The following is an 18,547-nucleotide window of genomic DNA, read 5'->3' as shown; positions in this document are numbered from 1 at the left end:
GAAGCAGCTCTCCTCCTCAGAGGCAGAGACCCCATCAATATTACATGAAGCATGGGAACACCCTACAGACAGGAGACTGGTGACACTGGCCAGAGACCCCATCATCAGGGGACCCTACAGACAGGAGACTGGTGACACTGGCCAGAGACCCCATCATCAGGGGAACACCCTACAGACAGGAGACTGGTGACACTGGCCAGAGACCCCATCATCAGGGGAACACCCTACAGACAGGAGACTGGTGACACTGGCCAGAGACCCCATCATCAAGGGAACACCCTACAGACAGGAGACTGGTGACACTGGCCAGAAAAATAGTAACAGCTCCCATTGCATAAAGAACATAATCATTTGAACTGTTTTTGAACTGTTTTTTAATTCGAAATTTTTCTACAATAATATTTCTATATTAAATATAATATATTTGATTTGACATTAAATCAAGTAAAGAAATACTGCATCCACAGCACTAAATTATGGATTTTACACAAGAGGGGAAAAGGATGGATTGGATATCTTTATAAAACAAGTAATAAAGTGCTGTCTTCATAGATAGGGACATTTGATGGTGGAGCGGTGCCAAGCCAGTGGGGTACAGGGCTCTTCTTGTAAATAAAACATATTTGGTCTTCATGTCTTCTTGTCAGTACAGACTGGGGGCTTGTATCCTGGCAACACGCCATGGACTCCACGTGGTGCAGAGAGAGGCCGGCCCTCAGAGGGGAGACAATCTACTGTAGACCGGTGGAGTAAATATTCTCTCTCTGTAAATATTAGGAACGCTCTATTTCCTTGCTGTTCCTCTCTACGATGATGCATCTCCATATCTGGTCATTCCTTGGTTCATCCATATTGTACTGTCTGATGGCATTGTGTCATACTGATGGCATGTACAGTATATGGGCTGATAGCAGAGGCAGACTACGGTGATTGTATGTCAGAGGCAGACTACAATGATGGCTATATATCAGGGTCAGACAACTGTATGGTGATGGCTGTATATCAGGGTCAGACAACTGTATGGTGATGGCTGTATATCAGGGTCAGTCTACTTTATGGTGATAGTTGTATATCAGGGTCAGATTACTGTATGGTGATGGCTGTATATCAGGATCAGACTACTGTATGGTGATGGCTATATATCAGGGTCAGACTACAGTATGGTGATGGCTATATATCAGGGTCAGACTACTGTATGGTGATGGCTGTATATCAGGGTCAGACAACTGTATGGTGATGGCTGTATATCAGGGTCAGACTACTGTATGGTGATGGCTGTATATCAGGGTCAGACTACTGTGATGGTTTGGTCAGACTGCTGTATGGTGATAGTTGTATATCAGGGTCAGATTACTGTATGGTGATGGCTGTATATCAGGGTCAGACTACTGTATGGTGATGGCTGTATATCAGGGTCAGTCTACTTTATGGTGATGGCTGTATATCAGGGTCAGTCTACTTTATGGTGATGGCTGTATATCAGGGTCAGATAACTGTATGGTGATGGCTGTATATCAGGGTCAGACTACTGTGATGGTTTGGTCAGACTGCTGTACGGTGAGAGTTGTATATCAGGGTCAGATTACTGTATGGTGATGGCTGTATATCAGGGTCAGACTACTGTATGGTGATGGCTGTATATCAGGGTCAGTCTACTTTATGGTGATGGCTGTATATCAGGGTCAGTCTACTTTATGGTGATGGCTGTATATCAGGGTCAGATAACTGTGTGGTGATGGCTGTATATCAGGGTCAGACTACTGTGATGGTTTGGTTAGACTGCTGTACGGTGATAGTTGTATATCAGGGTCAGATTACTGTATGGTGATGGCTGTATATCAGGATCAGACTACTGTATGGTGATGGCTGTATATCAGGGTCAGACTACAGTATGGTGATGGCTATATATCAGGGTCAGACTACTGTATGGTGATGGCTGTATATCAGGGTCAGACTACTGTATGGTGATGGTTGTATTTCAGGGTCAGACTACTGTATGGTGATGGCTGTATATCAGGGTCAGACTACTGTGATGGTTTGGTTAGACTGCTGTATGGTGATAGTTGTATATCAGGGTCAGATTACTGTATGGTGATGGCTGTATATCAGGATCAGACTACTGTATGGTGATGGCTGTATATCAGGGTCAGACTACAGTATGGTGATGGCTATATATCAGGGTCAGACTACTGTATGGTGATGGCTGTATATCAGGGTCAGACTACTGTATGGTGATGGCTGTATATCAGGGTCAGACTACTGTATGGTGATGGCTGTATATCAGGGTCAGACTACTGTATGGTGATGGCTGTATATCAGGGTCAGACTACTGTATGGTGATGGCTGTATATCAGGGTCAGACTACTGTATGGTGATGGCTGTATATCAGGGTCAGACTACTGTATGGTGATGGCTGTATATCAGGGTCAGACTACTGTATGGTGATGGCTGTATATCAGGGTCAGACTACTGTATGGTGATGGTTGTATTTCAGGGTCACCATTAACTGGGATATTCACTGCTGCTAGCTACATACCTGGTTTTCATATCTCTCAATAAGTCTAAAGATACATGGTCCAGGAACCTCTGTATTGTGACTGGATGTGTTTAACATCACTTTATTGGACAATCACACAAGGTCCAAACTAAATATGACTTTTTCTTTTAACCCAACCCCTCTGAAAGACACACATACACGTTTTTGGAGAGACTTTTGGGGTTGCCACACTGCTTGCACGGGTAGTTGTGGTGGGTAAAGTGCCTTGCTCAAGGGCATAACAGCATGCAATGCCATCTAGGTGACTTCCTGAAATATTTTTTCCTGTTGAACCTTGGATTCGAACTGACAACCTTCAGGTTGCTGCCTTGCCTCTCTAACCACTAGGCTACAGTACCTGCTACCCGGTTAGCAGATCTATTGCGGTAGATAGACAGAGAGTCTGAGGTGAAGTATAGGTCTGTGTATTTGTCAGTCAGAAGTCCTTATTTGGTTAGAGTTAACATTTAATCCCAGGTTGAGCCCAGTCTCCTTATATGGTGGTGATTAAAACAAGGCGAATTAGATTGGCAATGGGATGTTTTTCTTGGATGTTTCTGTAAACCCAGACCACAGAACACCGCTGTGTGTGTGTGTGCGTGCTAGCAGTCTGTGAGTGTGTGTACTGCGTGACTCAGGGTTAGTGTGGTCCCCTCCTGCTGTTGGACCTGGACAGCACCAGTCCGCTATGACACATCAGAGGTCTTTAAAACACCAACATTCTTTCTGTGGTTCAGATAATATGAATAGTGAACTGTGTTGCTGCTCAAACTAGCTCATTAGATGGCATTATTTTGCTTCCACATGAATAATCACCTCACAGGCAGGAGATGTCTACATTCGTTCCATACTGAGTCAGGAAATTGTTCACATTATCACGTATCTGCTAAAAGCAAACGATATCAATTTTTCATCTGATTTGCCAAAAATGCATTTTGCCTGGGTACCACTTTCAGTTCAGCAGTTTCCTGAGTCCTAAGTGTGTAGTAATTTCAGTGATTAAATACTTGATGAAAGGCTCCCAGAAAGCCCCTGTACCCGCCAGCACCGTCCACCTCGGACAAATAGGAAATATTGTTTGTGCTACAGAGTGATTGTGGCGATGGATCTAGCTAATGGGATTATAAATGTGTGTTGGCCTCTTTAAAAAAAAAAAATATTTCACCTTTATTTAACCAGGTAAGCCAGTTGAGAACAAGTTCTCATTTACAACTGCGACCTGGCCAAGATAAAGCAAAGCAGTGCGATAAAAACAACAACACAGAGTTACATATGGAATAAACAAAACGTACAGTCAATAACACAATAGAAAATCTATATACAATGTGTGCAAATGTAGTAAGTTATGGAGGTAAGGCAATAAATAGGCCATAGTGCAAAATAATTACAATTTAGTATTAACACTGGAATGATAGATGTGCGGAAGATGATGTGCAAATACAGATACTGGGGTGCAAATGAGCAAAATAAATAATAATGTAAATAACAATATGGGAATGAGGTAGTTGGGTGGGCTAATTACAGATGGGCAGTGTACAGGTGCAGTGATCGGTAAGCTGCTCTGACAACTGATGCTTAAAGTTTGTGAGGGAGATAAGAGTCTCCAGCTTCAGAGATATTTGCAGTTTGTTCCAGTCATTTGCAGCAGAGAACTGGAAGGAATGGCGGCCAAAGGAGGTGTTGGCTTTGGGGATGACCAGTGAGATATACCTGCTGGAATGCATACTACGGGTGGGTGTTGCTATGGTGACCAATGATCTACGATAAGGCGGGGATTTGCCTAGAAGTGATTTATAGATGACCTGGAGCCAGTGGGTTTGGTGACGAATATGTAGTGAGGGCCAGCCAACGAGAGCGTACAGGTCACAATGGTGGGTAGTATATGGGGCTTTGGTGACAAAACGGATGGCACTGTGATAGACTACATCCAATTTGCTGACTAGAGTGTTGGAGGCCATTTTGTAAATGACATCGCCGAAGTCAAGGATCGGTAGGATAGTCCGTTTTACGAGGGCATGTTTAGCAGCATGAGTGAAGGAGGCTTTGTTGCGAAATAGGAAGCAGATTCTAGATTTAACTTTGGATTGGAGATGCTTAATGTGAGTCTGGAAGGAGAGTTTACGGTCTAACCAGACACCTAGGTATTTGTAGTTGTCCACATATTCTAAGTCAGACCCACCGAGAGTAGTGATTCTAGTCAGGTGGGCGGGTGCCAGCAGCGTTCGATTGAAGAGCATGCATTTAGTTTTACTAGCGTTTAAGAGCAGTTGGAGGCCACGGAAGGAGTGTTGTATGGCATTGAAGCTTGTTTGGAGGTTTGTTAACACAGTGTCCAATGAAGGGCCAGATGTATACAAAATTGTGTCGTCTGCGTAGAGGTGGATCTGAGAGTCACCAGCAGCAAGAGCGACATCATTGATATACACAGAGAATAGAGTCGGCCCGAGAATTGAACCCTGTGGCACCCCCATAGAGACTGTATGGCAATAAATTATGTATCATTAAGGCAAAATGTTGGGAAATGTCAAAGGTAAAATATAGTAAACATGATTTACATTTTGTAATCCAGATGCATGCTCAAAAACGGAATATAGCCAATACAGTGGGTAAACATAACTTAATGTATGTATGTGTAATGAGATTAGGGAAAGGGTCTGCTACCAATATAATGAGATTAGGGAAAGGGTCTGCTACCAATATAATGAGATTAGGGAAAGGGTCTGCTACCAGTATAATGAGATTAGGGAAAGGGTCTGCTACCAATATAATGAGATTAGGGAAAGGGTCTGCTACCAATATAATGAGATTAGGGAAAGGGTCTGCTACCAATATAATGAGATTAGGGAAAGGGTCTGCTACCAATATAATGAGATTAGGGAAAGGGTCTGCTACCAATATAATGAGATTAGGGAAGAGGCTTCCTATGGAAAAGCGCCCATGGCCTTTTGAAGTAAACCACATGTGACATCTGGACATTCAAAGATAAGGGTAGAGTGGCACTAAAATGAGTTAATAATTTGCCCTAAGGGGAGGGACTGTATATGCTATGTAACATGATTATGCGTTTGTGTATAAAAGGGAGCTCTAAGCTAAAGGAAGACAGTTGTTCCATGGAGCAAGCTCGGCTTTGTTATGCAAATAATAAAGTATAATTCTTAGATTCACAAGCTCCGATGTCTTGAGAGACATTTTTGAGTTGACTATTTTTGAGTCAAATATTTCTACGACAACTGCCAGAGGTCCAGACAACAGGCCCTCCGATTTAACACATTGAACTCTATCTGAGAAGTAGTTGGTGAACCAGGCAAGGCAGTAATTTGAGAAACCAAGGCTATTTAGTCTGCCAACAGGAATGCGGTGATTGACAGAGTCGAAAGCCTTGGCCAGGTCGATGAAGACGGCTGCACAGTACTGTCTTTTATCGATCGCGGTTATACTATCGTTTAGGACCTTGAGCGTGGCTGAGGTGCACCCATGACCAGCTTGGAAACCAGATTGCATAGCGGAAAAGGTACGGTGGGTTTTGAAATGGTCGGTGATCTGTTTGTTAACTTGGCTTTCAAAAACTTTAGAAAGGCAGGGCAGGATGGATATAGGTCTGTAACAGTTTGGATCTAGAGTGTCACCCCCTTTGAAGAGGGGGATGACCGCGGCAGCTTTCCAATCTCTGGGGATCTCAGACGATACGAAAGAGAGGTTGAACAGGCTAGTAATAGGGGTTGCCACAATTTCGGCGGCTAATTTTAGAAAGAAAGGGTCCAGATTGTCTAGCCCAGCTGATTTGTAGGGGTCCAGATTTTGCAGCTCTTTCAGGACATCAGCTATCTGAATTTGTGTGAAGGAGAAGCGGGGGGGGCATGGGCAAGTTGCAGCGAAGGGTGCAGAGCTGGTGGCCGGGGTAAGGGTAGCCAGGTGGAAAGCATGTCCAGCCGTAGCAAAATCCTTATTGAAATTCTCGATTATTGCAGTGGGTAGCTGGGAGGAGGTGCTCTTAATCTCCATGGATTTTACAGTGTCCCAAAACTTTTTGGAGTTAGTGTTACAGGATGCACATTTCTGTTTGAAAAAGCTAGCCTTTGCTTTCCTAACTGATTGTGTATATTGGTTCCTGACTTCCCTGAAAAGTTGCATATCGCGGGGGCTGTTCGATGCTAATGCAGTACGCCACAGGATGTTTTTGTGCTGCAGTCAAGTCTGGGGTGAACCAGGGGCTATATCTATTTTTAGTTCTGAATTTTTTGAATGTGGCATGCTTATTTAAGATGGAGAGGAAAGCACTTTTATAGAACATCCAGGCATCCTCTACTGACAGAATGAGGTCAATATCGATCCATGATACCCGGGCCAGGTCAATTAGAAAGGCCTGCTCGCTGAAGTGTTTTAGGGAGCGTTTGACAGTGATGAGGGGTGGTTGTTTGACCGCGGACCCATTACGGACGCAGGCAATTTTTTTATTTATTTTATATTTTATTTTACCAGGTAAGCCAGTTGAGAACAAGTTCTCATTTACAACTGCGACCTGGCCAAGATAAAGCAAAGCAGTGCGATAAAAACAACAACACAGAGTTACATATGGGGTAAAACAAAACATAAAGTCAAAAATACAACAGAAAATATATATACAGTGTGTTCAAATGTAGCGAGTTATGGAGGTAAGGCAATAAATAGGCCATAGTGCAAAATAATCACAATTGGTATTAACACTGGAATGATAGATGTGCAAGAGATGATGTGCAAATAGAGATACTGGGGTGCAAATGAGCAAAATAAATAACAATATGGGGATGAGGTAGTTGGGAGGGCTTATTTCAGTGAGGCAGTGATTGCTGAGATCCTGGTTGAAGACAGCGGAGGTGTATTTAGCGGGTAAATTAGTCAGGATGATATCTATGAGGGTGCCCATGTTTACGGATTTAGGGTTGTACCTGGTAGGTTCGTTGATAATTTGTGTGAGATTGAGGGCATCTAGTTTAAATTGTAGTACGGCCGGGGTGTTGAGCATATCCCAGTTTAGGTCACCAAGCAGTATGAACTCTGAGGATAGATGGGGGGCAAGCAATTCACATATGGTGTCCAGGGCACAACTGGGGGCTGAGGGGGGTCTGTAGCAAGCGGCAAAAGTGAGAGACTTATTTCTGGAAAGGTGGATTTTTAGAAGTAGAAGCTCAAACTGTTTGGGCACAGACCTGGATAGTATGATAGAGCTCTGCAGGCTATCTCTACAGTAGATTGCAACTCCGCCCCTTTTGGCAGTTCTATCTAGACGGAAAATGTTGTAGTTCGGAATGGAAATTTCCGAATTTTTGGTGGCCTTCCTAAGCCAGGATTCAGACACTGCTAGAACATCAGGGTTGGCGGAGTGTGCTAACGCAGTGAATAACTCAAACTTACGGTTACAGAAGTCAACAAATGATAGCGCCTGGGGGGTAGGAGTGATACTGGGGGTTACAGGGCCTGGGTTAACCTGCATGCTAGCGGGTCGGGGCTAGCAGATGGATCTTCGTGGTCATCGCCTGTTGAAACCACATCAGACGTTACGTCGGCAGACCAGATGTGATGGATCGGCGGGGCTCCATGTCAACGCTAGGAGGTCCCGTCCGGTTGACAGAGAGGTAGATAGCCGGGAGATGGGCTCAAGGCTAGCTCAAGTCAGCCAGCCGGGATGACTGGCTGGCTGACTGGCTGGCTATCTGGCTGACTGGCTGGCTGGCTGGCTGGCTGACTGGCTGGCTGGCTGGCTGGCTTACTGGCTGGCTGACTGGCTGGCAACCTGACAAGGACATCCTGCTGACTGGCTGGCTGGCTGGCTGGCTGGCTGGCTGGCTGGCTGGCTGGCTGGCTGGCTGGCTGGCTGGCTGACTGGCTGACTGGCTGACTGGCTGACTGGCAGGCAGGCTGGCTGACTGGCTGAATGGCTGACTGGCTGGCTGGCTGACTGACTGACTGGCTGACTGGCTGACAGGCTGACTGACTGGCTGACTGGCTGACTGGCTGGCTGACTGGCTGACTTGCTGACTAGCTGGCTGGCTGACTGGCTGACTGGCTGACTAGCTGGCTGGCTGACTGGCTGACTGACTGGCTGACTGGCTGGCTGAATGGCCGGCCGGCTGACTGGCTGACTGGCTGGCTGACTGGCTGGCTGACTTGCTGGCTGGCTGGCTGACTGGCTGGCTGGCTGGCTGACTGACTGGCTGGCTGACTTGCTAGTTGTTGGAGCTGAGGATAAGAAAGCCTCTCTCTGCCTCGCAGCCTCTTGGGTCAGGCTAATTAAAATTCAAATGGCTTCTCAGTCAGATGCAGATTACTTTAATGGGGGAGTTGGAGCTGGGCTGGGGAAAGGGGGAGGAGGAGGAGGAGACGATAGAGCTGGGTTGGGGGAGAGGGGGAGGAGGAGAGAGGGGGTGGGGAGAGGAGGAGAGAGGGGGCGATGGAGCTGGGCTGGAGGAGTGGGGGGAGGAGGAGCGAGGGGGAGGGGGAGGAGGAGAGAGCGATGGAGCTGGGCTGGGGGAGGAGTGAGAGAGGGGAGGAGAGAGGGGGGAGGAGAGCACAGGAGGCCAGTGGCACCTTAATTGGGGAGAATGGGCTCGTGGTAATGGCTGGAGCAGAATCAGTGGAATGGTATCAAATACAGCAAACACATGGTTTCCAGGTCTTTGATGCCATTCCATTTGCTCCGTTGCGGCCATTATTATGAGCAATTCTACACTCAGCAGCCTCCTGTGGAGGAGAGGGGGGAGGGAGATGGAGCGGGACTGGATGTCCAGGGGAGGCGGAGGGGTGTCGCGGGGGATGGCATCAGCCAGGGGACCAGGAGCCACCAGCCTGAGGAGGGAAACATGAAGAGGGTGAGATCCGGTAGTTGGCAGGGAGTTGTAGACGATAAGTTACCTCATTGAACCTCCAGCGGACCTTGAATGGCCCCACAAACCGGGGCCTCAGCCCTTTTGGAGAGCCTCCTGGATGTACTCCTCCATGGCCTCGGTCTCAGCCACGGACAGAGGGTAGACGTGGCTGCGCGGCGGCGCGGCGGCGCAGAGCCTTCTAGCAGGTCTATGGCACAGTCCCATGGGCTATGAGGAGGGAGACAGGTGGCTTGGGTCTTGGAGAACACCTCCCGGAGATCCTGATAAACCTCCTGGATGTCGGGCTGGAGGGCAACCACAGTTCTATCAAACAACGTGGAACCGAAGGGCAAGGGAAAGTAAGCATTTCACTGTAAGGTCTACACCTGTTGTGTTCGGCGCATGTGGAAAATAACATTTGATTTGATTTGCAAGCAGGTCCTCCGGCATCCGAGTGACCAGTCTGTGATTTCCATCCTCGACCAGGAGATGGTGGGGTCATGACGTTGGAGCCACGGGAGGCCGAGGATGACTTTGTGCACTGGTGCAGTGGTGATGAGGAAGGGAAGACTTTCCTGGTGCATGGATCCCACGGTGAAAGTGAGTGGTGCTGTGACGTGTGTGATAATGACGGATCCCACTGGTCGATTATCCAGGGCGTGGACCTGAAGAGGAGAGCGGGTACTGAGGAGATATTCATGGAGGAGACGAAGGCCTGGTCGATGAAATTCCCCGCGGCACAGGAATCCACTAGAGCGGTAGAAACGACACAAGGGACAGCCAACCAGTGAAATGGAAACCAGGAACGGTTTGACGGAAAACAATGATGATGGAGTACTCATGCCTTTCCCTTCTGGCCACAATAGGCGACGCTGCTCTGCTGCTTCCACATGTGGAGGAAGTATTCTGTTACGTAAATGCCGGGAGTCAGGACGCAGGCGCAGAAGGTGAGTTAAATAATCATAAATGCAGATAAACAAAAGAAGAGAAGCGTACAGAACGTGAATCAAAGCAGTACTACCTAGTGACTGATGGCTACTGACGGCTAAATAAAGGGAGAGTAATCAAGGAAATAATGATGTCCAGGTGTGCGTAATAATGGGGAGAAGGTGTGTGTAATGGTGGTTGCCAGGGCTGGTGGTTAGTAGACCGGCAACGTTGAGAGCCAGAGCGGGGGAGCGGGATTAGGCGTGACAAACAGTAATGTTCGGGCTTTGTAAACGAAAAGAGCGTAATGATGTGATCTACGTGACTTTAAAATCTGACAAGGACAGCCTTTAGACTCTTCAGCCTGACAAGGACAGCCTTTAGACTCTTCAGCCTGACAAAGAAAGACTTTAGACTCTTCAGCCTGACAAGGACAGCCTTTAGACTCTTCAGCCTGACTAAGACAGCCTTTAGACTCTTCAGCCTGACAAGGACAGCCTTTAGACTCTTCAGCCTGACTAAGACAGCCTTTAGACTCTTCAGCCTGACAATGAAAGCCTTTAGACTCTTCAACCTGACAAGGACAGCCTTTAGACTCTTCAACCTGACAAGGACCGCCTTTAGACTCTTCAGCCTGACAAGAACAGCCTTTAGAATCTTCAGCCTGACTAGGACAGCCTTTTGAATCTTCAACCTGTCAAGGACAGCCTTTAGAATCTTCAACCTGACAAGGACAGCCTTTAGACTCTTCAGTCTGACAAAGACAGACTTTAGAATTTTCAACCTGACAAGGACATCCTTTAGACTCTTCAGTCTGACAAAGACAGAATTTAGACTCTTCAACCTGACAAGGACAGCCTTTAGGCTCAGTCTGAAAAGGACAGCCTTTAGACTCTTCAGCCTGACAAGGACAGCCTTTAGATTCTTCAGCCTGACAAGGACAGCCTTTAGACTCTTCAGCCTGACTAGGACAGCCTTTATACTCTTCAGCCTGACTAGGACAGCCTTTAGACTCTTCAGCCTGACAAGGACAGCCTTTAGACTCTTCAGCCTGACAAGGACAGCCTTTAGAATCTTCAACCTGACAAGGACATCCTTTAGACTCTTTAGTCTGACAAAGACAGACTTTAGACTATTCAACCTGACAAGGACAGCCTTTAGGCTCAGTCTGAAAAGGACAGCCTTTACACTCTTCAGTCTGACAAAGACAGCCTTTAGGCTCAGTCTGAAAAGGACAGCCTTTAGACACTTCAACCTGACAAGGACTGCCTTTAGACTCTTCAGCCTGACAAGGACATCCTTTAGAATCTTCAGCCTGACTAGGACAGCCTTTAGAATCTTCAACCTGTCAAGGACAGCCTTTAGAATCTTCAACCTGACAAGGACAGCCTTTAGACTCTTCAGTCTGACAAAGACAGACTTTAGAATCTTCAACCTGACAAGGACATCCTTTAGACTCTTCAGTCTGACAAAGACAGACTTTAGACTATTCAACCTGACAAGGACAGCCTTTAGGCTCAGTCTGAAAAGGACAGCCTTTAGACTCTTCAGCCTGACAAGGACAGCCTTTAGACTCTTCAGCCTGACAAGGACAGCCTTTAGACTCTTCAGCCTGACAATGACAGCCTTTAGACTCTTCAACCTGACAAGGACAGCCTTTAGACTCTTCAGCCTGACTAGGACAGCCTTTAGACTCTTCAGCCTGACTAGGACAGCCTTTACACTCTTCAGCCTGACTAGGACAACCTTTAGACTCTTCAGCCTGACTAGGACAGCCTTTAGGCTCAGTCTGAAAAGGACAGCCTTTAGACTCTTCAAGGCAGCAGCTACTCTTCCTGGGGTTTATTATGGATCCCCATTAGTTCCTGCCAAGGCAGCAGCTACTCTTCCTGGGGTTTATTATGGATCCCCATTAGTTCCTGCCAAGGCAGCAGCTACTCTTCCTGGGGTTTGTTATGGATCCCCATTAGTTCCTGCCAAGGCAGCAACTACTCTTCCTGGGGTTTATTATGGATCCCCATTAGTTCCTGCCAAGGTAGCAGGTACTATTCCTGGGGTTTATTATGGCTCCCCGTTAGTTCCTGCCAAGGTAGCAGGTACTCTTCCTGGGGTTTATTATGGCTCCCCGTTAGTTTCTGCCAAGGTAGCAGCTATTCTTCCTGGGGTTTATTATGGATCCCCATTAGTTCCTGCCAAGGCAGCAGCTACTCTCCCTGGGGTCCAGCAAAATTAAGGCAGTTATACCATTTTAAAAACATTACAATACATTCACAACAGATTTCACAAAACTACCACATATCTACAACACAAAATCCATGTGTACATGTGTGTAGCGTGCGTGGCTTATCATGTGTTGTGTGTCTGTGCCTGTGTGTATGTCTGTTCACAGTCCCTGCTGTTCCATAAGGTGTTTTTTAAGTCTGATTTTACTACTTGCATGAGTTACTTGATGTGGCATAGAGTTAGTACTCTGCGCTTCCTATAGTCTGTACTGGACTCCGGGATTGTGAAGAGACCTCTGGTGGCATGTCTTGTGGGGTATGCATGGGTGTCTGGGCTGTGTGCCAGCAGTTTAAATAGACACCTCGGTGTATTCAGCTTGTCAACACTTCTTACAAAAACAAGTAGTGATTAAGTCAATCTCTCTTCCACTTTGAGCCAGGAGAGCTTGACATGCATATTATTAATTAGCTTTCAGTGTAAGGGCCAGCCGTGCTGCCCTGTTCTGTCATTTTCCTAAGTCCCTTTGTGGCACCTGACCATGCGACTGCACAGTAGTCCAGGTGCGACAAAACTATGGCCTGTAGGACCTGCCTTGTTGATAGTGTTGTTAAGAAGACAGAGCAACACTTTATTATGGACAGACTTCTCCCCATCTTACCCACTGTTGCATCCATATGTTTTGACGATGACAGTTTACAATCCAGGGTTACTCCAAGCAGTTTAGGCTCCTCAACTTGCTCAATATCCCATTATGCATTACAAGATTTAATTGAAGTTTATGGTTTCGTGAATGATTTGTCCCAAATACATGCTTTTAGTTATTGAAATATTTAGTAGCAGCTTATTTTCTTGCCACCCATTCTGAGACTGACTGCAGCTCTTTGTTAAGTGTTGCAGTGATTTCACTCGCTGTTGAAGCTGACGCGGATAGTCGTGAGTCATCAGCATGCTCAAAGGGGTATTCAATGTCTGCTTTTTTTTTTTTTTTACCCATCTACCAATAGGTGCGCTTCTTTACGAGGCATTGGAACACCTCCCTGGGCTTTGTGGTTGAATCTGTGTTTGAAATTCACTGCTCGATTGAGGGATCTTACAGGTAATTGTATGTGTGGGGTACAGAGATGAGGTAGTCATTCATAAACCAATGTTGAACACGATTATTGCACTTATGTGACATGTTAAGCACATTAAAGGGGGGCAGACACCCTGAGAGGATTGTGTTGATCATGTTCTTGATGATGGGGGGCAGACACCTGAGAGGATTGTGTTGATCATGTTCTTGATGATGGGGGGCAGACACCTGAGAGGAGTGTGTTGATCATGTTCTTGATGATGGGGGGCAGTCACCTGAGAGGATTGTGTTGATATCATGTTCTTGATGATGGGGGGGGCAGACACCTGAGAGGATTGAGTTGATCATGTTCTTGATGATGGGGGGCAGACACCTGAGAGGAGTGTGTTGATCATGTTCTTGATGATGGGTGGGCAGACACCTGAGAGGATTGTGTTGATCATGTTCTTGATGATGGAAGGGGGCACACACCTGAGAGGAGTGTGTTGATCATGTTCTTGATGATGATGGGGGGCAGACACCTGAGAGGAGTGTGTTGATCATGTTCTTGATGATGGGGGTGGGGGCAGACACGTGAGAGGATTGAGTTGATCATGTTCTTGACGATGGGGGGGGCCGACACGTGAGAGGATTGAGTTGATCATGTTCTTGATGATGGGGGGGCAGACACCTGAGAGGAGTGTGTTGATCATGTTCTTGATGATGGGGGGTGGGGCAGACACCTGAGAGCATTGTGTTGATCATGTTCTTGATGATGGGGGTGGGGGCAGACACCTGAGAGGAGTGTGTTGATCATGTTCTTGATGATGGGGGCAGACACCTGAAAGGATTAAGTTGATCATGTTCTTGATGATGGGGTGGGCAGACACCTGAGAGGATTGAGTTGATCATGTTCTTGATGATGGGGGGGGAAGACACCTGAGAGGAGTGTGTTGATCATGTTCTTGATGATGGGGGGCAGACACCTGAGAGGATTGTGTTGATCATGTTCTTGATGATGGAAGGGGGCAGACACCTGAGAGGAGTGTGTTGATCATGTTCTTGATGATGATGGGGGGGGCAGACACCTGAGAGGAGTGTGTTGATCATGTTCTTGATGATGGAAGGGGGCAAACACCTGAGAGGAGTGTGTTGATCATGTTCTTGATGATGGAAGGGGGCAAACACCTGAGAGGAGTGTGTTGATCATGTTCTTGATGATGATGGGGGGGGGCAGACACCTGAGAGGATTGTGTTGATCATGTTCTTGATGATGGAAGGGGGCAGACACCTGAGAGGAGTGTGTTGATCATGTTCTTGATGATGATGGGGGGGGCAGACACCTGAGAGGATTGTGTTGATCATGTTCTTGATGATGGGGGGTGGGGGCAGACACCTGAGAGGAGTGTGTTGATCATGTTCTTGACGATGGGGGGGCAGACACGTGAGAGGATTGAGTTGATCATGTTCTTGATGATGGGGGGGCAGACACCTGAGAGGAGTGTGTTGATCATGTTCTTGATGATGGGGGGGCAGACACCTGAGAGGAGTGTGTTGATCATGTTCTTGATGATGGGGGGTGGGGGCATGATGGGGGGCTCTTTGTTGATGACTGACTGCAGCTCTTTGTTAAGTGTTGCAGTGATTTCACTCGCTGTTGAAGCTGACGCGGATAGTCGTGAGTCATCAGCATGCTCAAAGGGGTATTCAATGTCTGCTTTTTTTTTTTTTTTACCCATCTACCAATAGGTGCGCTTCTTTACGAGGCATTGGAACACCTCCCTGGGCTTTGTGGTTGAATCTGTGTTTGAAATTCACTGCTCGATTGAGGGATCTTACAGGTAATTGTATGTGTGGGGTACAGAGATGAGGTAGTCATTCATAAACCAATGTTGAACACGATTATTGCACTTATGTGACATGTTAAGCACATTTTTACTCCTGAACTTTAGGCTTGCCATAACAAAGGGCTTGAATACCTATTGACTCAAGACATTTCAGCTTTTCATTTTTTATTAATTTGTAAACATTTCTAAAAACATAATTCCACTTTGACATTATGGGGTATTGTGTGTGTAGACCAGTGACACAAAATCTCTATTTCATTCATTGTAAATTCAGGCTGTAACACAACAAAATGTGGAAAAAGGGTGTGAATACTTTCTGACGGCGCTGTATATAAAACATAAAGATTTGCATAATAGTCAAAATAAATGGTTGCCTAAAGTCGTCAGGATGTTGTGTCATTTTCTTGATGATGGGGGGGGGGGGGGGCAGACACCTGAGAGGATTGTGTTGATCATGTTCTTGATGATGGGGGGGGCAGACACCTGAGAGGAGTGTGTTGATCATGTTCTTGATGATGGGGGGCAATCACCTGAGAGGATTGTGTTGATATCATGTTCTTGATGATGGGGGGAGGGGCAGACACCTGAGAGGATTGTGTTGATCATGTTCTTGATGATGGAAGGGGGCCGACACCTGAGAGGAGTGTGTTGATCATGTTCTTGATGATGGGTGGGGGGGGGCAGACACCTGAGAGGATTGTGTTGATCATGTTCTTGATGATGGGGGGGGCCGACACCTGAGAGGATTGAGTTGATCATGTTCTTGATGATGGAAGGGGGCAGACACCTGAGAGGAGTGTGTTGATCATGTTCTTGACGATGGGGGGGCAGACACGTGAGAGGATTGAGTTGATCATGTTCTTGATGATGGGGGGGGCAGACACGTGAGAGGCTTGAGTTGATCATGTTCTTGATGATGGGGGGGCAGACACCTGAGAGGAGTGTGTTGATCATGTTCTTGATGATGGGGGGCAGACACCTGAGAGGATTGTGTTGATCATGTTCTTGATGATGGGGGGGGCAGACACCTGAGAGGATTGTGTTGATCATGTTCTTGATGATGGGGGGCAGACACCTGAGAGGATTGTGTTGATCATGTTCTTGATGATGGGGGGCAGACACCTGAGAGGATTGTGTTGATCATGTTCTTGATGATGGAAGGGGGCAGACACCTGAGAGGAGTGTGTTGATCATGTTCTTGATGATGATGGGGGGGGCAGACACCTGAGAGGATTGTGTTGATATCATGTTCTTGATGATGGGGGGCAGACACCTGAGAGGAGTGTGTTGATCATGTTCTTGATGATGGGGGGCAGACACCTGAGAGGATTGTGTTGATCATGTTCTTGATGATGGGGGGGCAGACACCTGAGAGGATTGTGTTGATCATGTTCTTGATGATGGGGGGCAGACACCTGAGAGGATTGTGTTGATCATGTTCTTGATGATGGAAGGGGCAGACACCTGAGAGGAGTGTGTTGATCATGTTCTTGATGATGATGGGGGGCAGACACCTGAGAGGATTGTGTTGATATCATGTTCTTGATGATGGGGGGCAGACACCTGAGAGGAGTGTGTTGATCATGTTCTTGATGATGGGGGGTGGGGGGGCAGACACCTGAGAGGGATTGTGTTGATCATGTTCTTGATGATGGGGGGCAGACACCTGAGAGGATTGTGTTGATCATGTTCTTGATGATGGGGGGGCAGACACCTGAGAGGAGTGTGTTGATCATGTTCTTGATGATGGGGGGGGCAGACACCTGAGAGGATTGTGTTGATCATGTTCTTGATGATGGGGGGGCAGACACCTGAGAGGATTGAGTTGATCATGTTCTTGATGATGGGGGGGGCAGACACCTGAGAGGAGTGTGTTGATCATGTTCTTGATGATGGGGGGGGCAGACACCTGAGAGGATTGTGTTGATCATGTTCTTGATGATGGAAGGGGGCACACACCTGAGAGGAGTGTGTTGATCATGTTCTTGATGATGATGGGGGGGGCAGACACCTGAGAGGAGTGTGTTGATCATGTTCTTGATGATGGGGGGTGGGGGCAGACACGTGAGAGGATTGAGTTGATCATGTTCTTGACGATGGGGGGGGCCGACACGTGAGAGGATTGAGTTGATCATGTTCTTGATGATGGGGGGGCAGACACCTGAGAGGAGTGTGTTGATCATGTTCTTGATGATGGGGGGTGGGGCAGACACCTGAGAGCAGTGTGTTGATCATGTTCTTGATGATGGGGGGTGGGGGCAGACACCTGAGAGGAGTGTGTTGATCATGTTCTTGATGATGGGGGGCAGACACCTGAAAGGATTGAGTTGATCATGTTCTTGATGATGGGGTGGGCAGACACCTGAGAGGATTGAGTTGATCATGTTCTTCATGATGGGGGGGGAAGACACCTGAGAGGAGTGTGTTGATCATGTTCTTGATGATGGGGGGCAGACACCTGAGAGGATTGTGTTGATCATGTTCTTGATGATGGAAGGGGGCACACACCTGAGAGGAGTGTGTTGATCATGTTCTTGATGATGATGGGGGGCAGACACCTGAGAGGATTGTGTTGATCATGTTCTTGATGATGGGGGGCAGACACCTGAGAGGATTGAGTTGATCATGTTCTTGATGATGGGGGGGCAGACACCTGAGAGGAGTGTGTTGATCATGTTCTTGATGATGGGGGGCAGACACCTGAGAGGATTGTGTTGATCATGTTCTTGATGATGGAAGGGGCACACACCTGAGAGGAGTGTGTTGATCATGTTCTTGATGATGATGGGGGGCAGACACCTGAGAGGAGTGTGTTGATCATGTTCTTGATGATGGGGGTGGGGGCAGACACGTGAGAGGATTGAGTTGATCATGTTCTTGACGATGGGGGCCGACACGTGAGAGGATTGAGTTGATCATGTTCTTGATGATGGGGGGCAGACACCTGAGAGGAGTGTGTTGATCATGTTCTTGATGATGGGGGTGGGGCAGACACCTGAGAGCAGTGTGTTGATCATGTTCTTGATGATGGGGGGTGGGGGCAGACACCTGAGAGGAGTGTGTTGATCATGTTCTTGATGATGGGGGGCAGACACCTGAAAGGATTAAGTTGATCATGTTC

Source organism: Coregonus clupeaformis, chromosome 17 (genome assembly GCF_020615455.1).
Source record: "Coregonus clupeaformis isolate EN_2021a chromosome 17, ASM2061545v1, whole genome shotgun sequence".
Taxonomy (NCBI): domain Eukaryota; kingdom Metazoa; phylum Chordata; class Actinopteri; order Salmoniformes; family Salmonidae; genus Coregonus; species Coregonus clupeaformis.
Note: the sequence above shows the minus strand (reverse complement) of the source record.